Consider the following 7,616-nt stretch of genomic DNA (forward strand, 5'->3'; position numbering starts at 1 on the left):
TGACAATCCTTACTTCATGTGAAATATACCCATGTTGACAGGACAGCAAGCCGGTTGTGGCTGTGGAAGAGCCCCTTGCTCTGTGGAAGGAAGGTTACAACTGCCCCCTCCATGCCTGTCCCTCCCAAAGAAAAACGCTTTTTGGTAGCATAGCTTTTGGGAGCTCCCTTGGGCCCTGTCCTGAGATGGGGCCCTGCAGTAACGTGGGTCTCAGGCCCTGGCATCCATGGTAGAGATTGTGCACTGAGGGTTCACCAGGATAAGCAGGCCTCAGACCTGCAGTTTGAGAGGTGAAGAAGCTTTTATCTTTGCCAGCTTCCCCCATACAAAGTTAATTTTGCAGTTTGCTCACAAGGGATGGGATCAGCTGAGTGCTGCAGGAGGGGGAAGCATGGAAGTGTTTGCTTATCAAGGGTATTTAAGTATCAAATCAAACTAAACCCAAGTCATCACACCCTACAATTGCAGATAATTTCACTTAACAAGGTACAAGTGTGTTTTTAGATATCACGGTTTTCCTTTTTAGCTATCATGGGATTAAGAATTCCCTGGGCTAAGGCCTGAGAAGGAAGGGGGGGTCCAAGAGAGCTGGTTAATATTCAAGCAGGGCTTCCTCCAAGCTCAAGATCAGTGCATCCCAATGGGTAAGAAGGCAGGCAGAGGGGCAGGAGACCTGTGGGGATGAGCAAGGAGCTCCTGGCAAAACTCAAGCAGAAGAAAGCAGTGTACAGAATGTGGAAAAAAAAAAAAGGACAGGGCCCTTGGGAGGAATATAGAAATGTTGTCGGGGAAGGCAGGGGTGTGACAAGGAAAGCTAAGGCACATTTGGAATTAAATCTGGCAAGGGATATTAAAGACAACAAGAACAGCTTCTTCAGATATATCAGTGGCAAAGGAAGATGAGGGAAAATGTGAATCTGCCGGTGAACAAGGTGGGTGCCCTGGTTATGAAAGACACAGGAAAAAGCAGAGTTGCTGAATGTGTTCTTTGCTTCACTGTTTACGAAGGGCAGCCTTCAGGAATCTCAGACCCTAGGGACAAGAGGAGAAGCCTGGAGAGAGAAGGACTTTCCCTGGGTAGAGGAAGACTGGGTGAGAGAACACTTTAGGGAAAATTAATTTCCATGTATCCTTCTGTGGAGATCCTCAAAACCCGCCTGGATGCCACCCTGTGTCATGTGCTCCAGGTGACCTTGCGTGTGCGGGGGGGTTGGACTAGATAATCTCTAGAGGTCCCTTCCAACCTTAAGGATTTTGTGATTCTGTGGTGAGGACCTTTTCAGGATGGCTGTGACTCAGTTCTGTACACATTTTTCATCTTAAAAATTGCTAAACTCTCAATAGTTATTTATATTCAAAAACTCTTATTATGATCGTAGAGAAAACTGTGAAATTATCACAGAGTATAACTGAACAGCTACATCTCCCTGAAGGATTTATTGCTTGAGTGAGATACCAGGACAGACCTTGTTGGCTAAAACCAAGAGGATCTTTATTCACAGGCCTGTGTCTCTGGACCAGGGAACCAAGCAGTTCCATCTCCATGGGACTGCTTGGAATAAGGGCTCTATTTCCATTATGCATTCATGGGAAAAATGCCACTGAAGGATGCACCTGAGTCCAGCTCCAAAGGGCACAGGGCTAACACTCATCTGCTGCAGCTGCAATCAGAAAGGGCTGCAGCAGCAGGCCCAGCACCACAAGCAGAGTGTTAATGAGTAATAATTAGTTCATTGAAGAGCCCTGGGCCTACCTCAGGTGTGTAGAAAGGAGGATTTCTTTTTTTTCTAATTTGATGTCAGGTTTAACTGCAGAGATGTTATCAGTTAAACCTCATCTCAATATAAGTAAGATGCTACTGTGTTGTAATTCCTGCTGTGAAAGTTGCTGAAACAGAGAATTCTCTAACAAGCATCGGGAGACATTGAATAGACCTACTGTATACATATGTAAGTAAAGTATTAATTGTTCAGGTTTTAAGCCATGCAAGGCTATATGATGCTAGGAAAGTAAAAGGAACCTAACCAATTAGAGACAACCTGAATTACTCTCTCTTCTTTCTTCTTAGAAGTTGTTTTTCTTCTCTGTTTCAAAGTTGTCTGACGTTTTTGGGTTACGCTTTAGGAATCCAATGCGGGAGCCTAGCTTTGTACTGCCATTCCAAACATGAAATACTTTCATTATGAGCCATCCCACCCCTTCCCCAAATAGATCCTGAGCTCCTTTCAGCATCAGTTTTAAATAGAAAGGATAAGTAGGGTAAAGCTACTTTATCTTCCATATTTTCCATCAGCCTGATACCTTTTGACCTGGTCAGGCTCTGAGGTCCCTACTGATGTTTTCTCCCATCAGTGCAGTGAGATATTGATCTTGTCATGCTCATGAATTAGCAGGAGCTCAGGTAACGCAGAGGCTCTTGCCCTGCAGACCATAGTTCCGTAACTGTGGTTCTGGACACTGTCATGCTGTGATTCAGCAAATACCACAGCTACCCTAGTGTTATAGTTCAAGTTCAGTCTCAGATTTTATACTGTTTTAAAAGACCTAGTTTGGCCCAATTTTTTTTTTGTTTCCTTTGTTTTTTAAAGGAAAGTTCCAGTTTATAAGGCTGTATGTAAAGGTTATGAGGGTTGAGAACTTGATGAGTAGTGTATTGTTATTTCACTCTCCACTGTTTTCTTAGCAGATAGAAGTTGGTTGGTTTTTTTTTGTTTTGTTTTTCTTCCAGTTATTTTCTTAATGCTTTAAAATCCTGAAACCCCGAAATTGAAAATTTGAGCTTAGTCTTTTTGTTGTTTTATAAAATGCTAGTTCTCTTTCAGGGGACTTATATCAGTAACCTGTCTGCCATATTGGAGCAAGTGGCGCAACTCTTTTGGAAGCAGAGCATTTTGTTTGTCACAAATGTGAAAGCACCTTGAGGAAGGTGTCTTGGAGAACAACTGCTATGAAATTAGAAGTGAAGAGCTTACTGAAGAAGAAGAAAGGGCGTGAGTTCTAAATAAAATAAAACTATTTTGTCATTTTAATCACGCAATGGAAAAGGGTAATTTTGAACGGGAAGCCACCATTGCTCTCAGCATTTGGGTAATGCATCCTGATATTAGTTGTATGTGTTCATTGCTCAGAAAGCAGCTTATTTTGCTTATTGAATATAGGTGCTTTGGAAATACTTCTCTAATTCCTTTTTCCTCGAGAGGAACTCCCAGCCCTCACTGAATTACTAAAGCTCAGCTGTGAGCAACTACAGCCTGTGCTGGCTTTTGAAGAGGGCTTCCCAATGGTCCCCAGGAGCCTGTGACTTAAATGGAAGGCTGCGACCAGAGCTCTGAAGCTTTGACAAGTGGAAGTGATGCCTGTAGTATAGGATCATAATCCGGAAGAGATTAAAAACAGGTTCAGCAGAAATACAGTGCTATAGATGTCCCTGAAGCCGGCTTTATCCTGATTGGGTTTAAGTCTTTACCTGAAAAGACCTGAGCTTGATTCTTTAGCCTTTTAAAATGTTACAATCTTTTATCTGGATTTTTCAAACAACATGCTCAGGTTAGTAAGCACTCTTTCTCTGCTGACTGTCCTGTTGCTTTTACGACTCCCTCGTGTATTTTCCATCTCGATACCCATGGCGTTTTGCACTCTGTTCAGGCATTACCTGTTGCTTCCCACCTTATTTTTTCAATGTGTTATTCCTTACTCAGGTTGAAAGGATTAATAGGGCTAAAAAGCTTAAGTAAACTAGTTGTTATATTTGGCACAGGCTGCAGTACCTATGCTGCAGACACTAAAAACACTCTGTTTAAATGACCAGGTTTGCATCAGCTCAGTCACTGTATCTTGAACTGCTCATAACTGATCAACTCCTACCTGCTCTTTCCAAGTTACAGTGATGACTTGCATGACTGGGACTTTTCGTGGCTATCTTTATCCATCTCAGAAGTTTGGGGCTAGCCTAAACCCCCAGCTGTGGAGAACCCTGGGATCCCTAAAGGAGGATCTCACCCATCCCCTGAGAAAGGGGCTGAACTGCCCTGGTGCCTCAGTCTGGCATCAGTGCTAGGCCCGTGCTGAGGACCCGGCCCTCGTGTAGGGCTCTCACTGCTGGGCCAAGTTACGTTGGGACGAGGCTCTGTGCTGTGCCCTTCCCGTGGGAGCCAGCGGTGTGCGCCAGTTCCCCTTTCCGCTGCACTGCATGAGGCGAACGCCTCCAGGTGGGATTTGAGTGCGAATGGCCCTGTTCCCCCCTGGGAGATTTAATTCTTTGGATTTCATGTTAAGTAGTTACCTAAGCTGCTTAGCACAAGGCATTAGGTAATGTAACCTGCTCTGAGGCTGTGGGGCTTGTAGTTCACCAGAATAGGGGAGCTCTCTCTTGTGAATGTAATAGCTGTGATCCAAATAAATGGAAACAGTTGGATATAGCAGGACAGAGTTATTTCCTTACACTGCCTCTCATTCTTGGCAAGTGCTGTTTTATGCATAGACAAAACTCATTTTAAGCCACCCAAATGGTGGGAGAATTTCCGTGGCTGTAGGTCTTTGTTGTATTCAGTAGTTGTGATCTAATGCCCAGATACTTTTAGTGACACTTCACAGGGTGTCTGTAAGCATTTTGTATCGGGGCAAGGAGAAGAAGTGCTCTTTTAATACCCGCTCTTGCCTCAGTGCTGTGCTTCCAAACTGATGGTGGGAGGTCAGGCGAGACCCTTACTGCTCTGTGTAAGAATTAGCATATTGGCTCATAATTCAGGCCCTATTGTGTCCAAAGGGATAAGACTGAGAAGGCTTTATATGCCAAGTCTAAACATGCCATGAACCCTCCGAAGGACAGGAAAACAAACATAAAACTTTCTCCTTTCTTAAGCTACCAAAGTCTTCATCTTTCTTGCTCAGGTAACTGCAATTATTGCCTCTTTCCTGGGAATTATGAATATAAGCACCTGTGAATTATTATAGGCTGCACAACTACCTATTAAGCATTTTCACTGCCACCTGCTCTGTTGGGGGCTGCTGTGGGTTGCTGTGCAGCTTTTGGATTGCCTGGTTATAATGGGTAACAACAAAGTGGTTTCAGCTGCTCTGAAACGGATCTAAAACAACTGCGTGGATCAGTGGGGGAGGGATATTCAAAACAAATCATGCAAATGCTCTTGAGGTTGATCATGAAGACTTACTGATATGAAGTCCTTAGTATTTTACTTTGTTCTCAAAACCTACCTATAAACCTGTCATGATTTTCCAGTTACTGAAGACTCCAGTTACTGAAGGAGCATACCTGGGAACAACTGGAACAAAGGCTCGGTGGGGAAAAAGGTTTTGCCCAGGCACAGCTGAGCGTTAGTCACACTTGGTATTCTGGTACCATGTGCTGAAGGGGCAAGAAGACCAGGAGCGGAGCGGAACCCTTGACAATTTTTAAATCCATCAATTTAAATCCAGTCTGAATAGAGGCCTTGAAGTGGAAACACTTTATGCCCACGCAAATATCAGAATGTTTCATGGAACATTCTGCATTTGGGTAAGTTACAATATATTTTTCTGGAGAACATTTCCCTTAGGAAATAGGCAAGATATAGCTCTTGTATCTGATATTTCACAAACTTCATTCATTCACAGGAAAACAATCTCCTCCTTCCTACCCAAGCAAGCACCACTTAAAACCTATCACACTGTTACTGAGAATGAGTAGGACAAATGACATGCTTCTTGACTGCCATTAAAGGGTAGGTTAAAGTAAGGCTCATCGATTAACTTGCAGAAGTTTGTTTTCCATTTATGAATAAGAAAAAATTATCTGTATGTTTTTAGCACCAAAGGCTTGTATAAATTTACTTTTTCTTCTTTTTTTCTATGAACCAATTACACAAGACATAAAATACAACAGGTTTTGATATTACGTATTGAGTTTTTGCCATCTTTCACTTCCAGATGAATCTCTTAGTTCTCATTTTCTGGGTGTGGGGTTTTTTTTTTTTTTTGTGACAATTGATTTTTTTAATTTGGAATCAAATTGAAAAACTGTGAAGACATTTTCCTATCTCAATTTCACAGTCAATTTGAGGCAGTAATAGTGATAGACTATGAAATTACTCCAATAGGTATTGCTGGCGAGGAAAAAAAGTACACAACAATATATACTTGATCAGATTTGATCAAAGCTCATCCTTGATGGCTCTAGACAAGGCGCTTAGTCTTTCTGCTGAGCTTTCCCCAGCTGTGAAATGGAGACAATAACATTCGTCCCTTTTGCTAAGTCCTTATGACGACTTGCTCTGTTGTAAAATGATACAGATGATGCAATCGGGCAGAAGAGCTGCAGAAAGGTAAGACGAGGGCCTCACAGATTCACAGAATATTTAAGGTTGGAAGGGACCTCTACAGATCATCTAGTCCAACCTTCCTGCTCAAGCAGGCACACCTACAGCATGTGGCACAGGATGGCATCCAGGCGGGTTTTGAAGACCTCCAGAGTAGGAGACTCCACAACCCCCCTGGGCAGCCTGTTCCACTGCTCTGTCACCCTCACAGTAAAGAAGTTCCTCCTCACCTGGAGACGGAACTTCTTGTGCTTCAGCTTGTGGCCATTACCCCTCGTCCTGTCGCTGGCCACCAGTGAGAACAGCTTGTCGCCTTCCTCCCTGCATTCTCCCTTCCTGAACTTATACATATTAATCATATCCCCTCTGAGCCTTCTCTTCTCCAGAGAAAACAGGCCCAGCTCACTCAGCCTCTCTTCATACGAGAGATGTTCCATTCCCTTAATCATCCTGGTTGTCCTTCTCTGGACCCTCTCCAGAAGCTCCACGTCCCTCCTATAGTGGGGAGCCCAGAACTGCACACAATATTCCAGGTGCGGCCTCACCAGAGCTGAGTAGAGGGGCAGAATCACCTCCCTTGACCTGCTGGCAACGCTCCTCCTGATGCAGGCCAGGATCCCATTGGTCTTCTTGGCCACGAGGGCACACTGCTCACTCATGGTTAACTTAGTGTCAACCAGGACTCCCAGGTCCCTCTCTGTGGAGGTGCTTTCCAGCAGGTCGACCCGTAATCTGTACTGATGCCTGGGGTTATTCCTCCCCAGGTGCAGGACCCTGTACTTGTCCTTGTTGAACCTCATGAGGTTCCTCTCTGCCCAACTCTCCAGCCTGTCCAGGTCCCTCTGGATGGCAGCACAGCCCTCCGGAGTGTCGGCCACTCCACCCAGCTTGGTGTCATCTGCAAACTTGCTCAGGGTGCATTCCGTGCCCTCGTCCAGGTCATTGATAAACAAGTTGAACAGCCCTGGGCCCAGCACTGACCCCTGGGGGACACCACTGGCCACAGACCTCCAACTGGACTCGGCCCCATTTATCACCACCCTCTGAGCTCTGCCATCCAGCCAGCCCTCAATCCACCGCACCGTGCACTCGTCTAGTCCACTGTCCCAAAGCTTCCGTATGAGGATGTTATGGGAGACAGTGTCAAAAGCCTTGCTGAAGTCAAGGTAGACAACATCCACGGCTCTCCCCTTGTCCAGCCAGCCTGTCACCCCATCATAGAAGGCTATGAGGTTCGTCAGACATGACTTCCCCTTTGTGAATCCATGCTGACTGCTCCTCAGCAGCTTCTTCTCCTCCATA

General features: G+C 44.8%; 1 long non-coding RNA gene across 1 annotated transcript; it reads left to right on the forward strand.

Moving 5' to 3' along the window:
- The first annotated feature begins 1,842 nt into the window (after positions 1-1,842).
- On the forward strand, positions 1,843-5,762 carry LOC112943668. The gene is made up of 4 exons (XR_003248637.1): positions 1,843-1,949; positions 2,823-2,990; positions 5,240-5,515; positions 5,614-5,762. It is a non-coding gene; the product is annotated as an uncharacterized LOC112943668 (long non-coding RNA).
- Positions 5,763-7,616: the final 1,854 nt, after the last annotated feature.

Source organism: Nothoprocta perdicaria, unplaced genomic scaffold (genome assembly GCF_003342845.1).
Source record: "Nothoprocta perdicaria isolate Ctin4 unplaced genomic scaffold, notPer1 scaffold_151, whole genome shotgun sequence".
NCBI classification, from domain to species: Eukaryota; Metazoa; Chordata; class Aves; order Tinamiformes; family Tinamidae; genus Nothoprocta; species Nothoprocta perdicaria.